The following is a 282-nucleotide window of genomic DNA, read 5'->3' as shown; positions in this document are numbered from 1 at the left end:
TCATCCTCCCATTTCCTGAACCTGTCAAGGTCAGCCTGGATTGCCCTCCTGTCCTCAGGTGTGGATGTTTTATCCCAAAGTTTGGTATCATTGGCGAACGTGGCCAGTCCGCTTCTGACTTCAATGTCCACATCATTAATGAAGATATTGAACAATATGGGTCCAAGAACAGAGCCTTCAGGGACCCCACTGGTCACAGGAGACCATGACAATTGACTTCCATCAATCACCACCCTCTGGGTCCGTGGAGCCAATTCCCCAGCCAGCGGATCGTGGTGGACT

The sequence above is a fragment of the Gavialis gangeticus genome, unplaced genomic scaffold, assembly GCF_001723915.1.
Source record: "Gavialis gangeticus isolate Ggan-Ray unplaced genomic scaffold, GavGan_comp1, whole genome shotgun sequence".
Taxonomy (NCBI): Eukaryota; Metazoa; Chordata; order Crocodylia; family Gavialidae; genus Gavialis; species Gavialis gangeticus.
The sequence above is the reverse complement of the archived record's forward strand: the minus strand, read 5'-3'. Positions refer to the sequence as shown.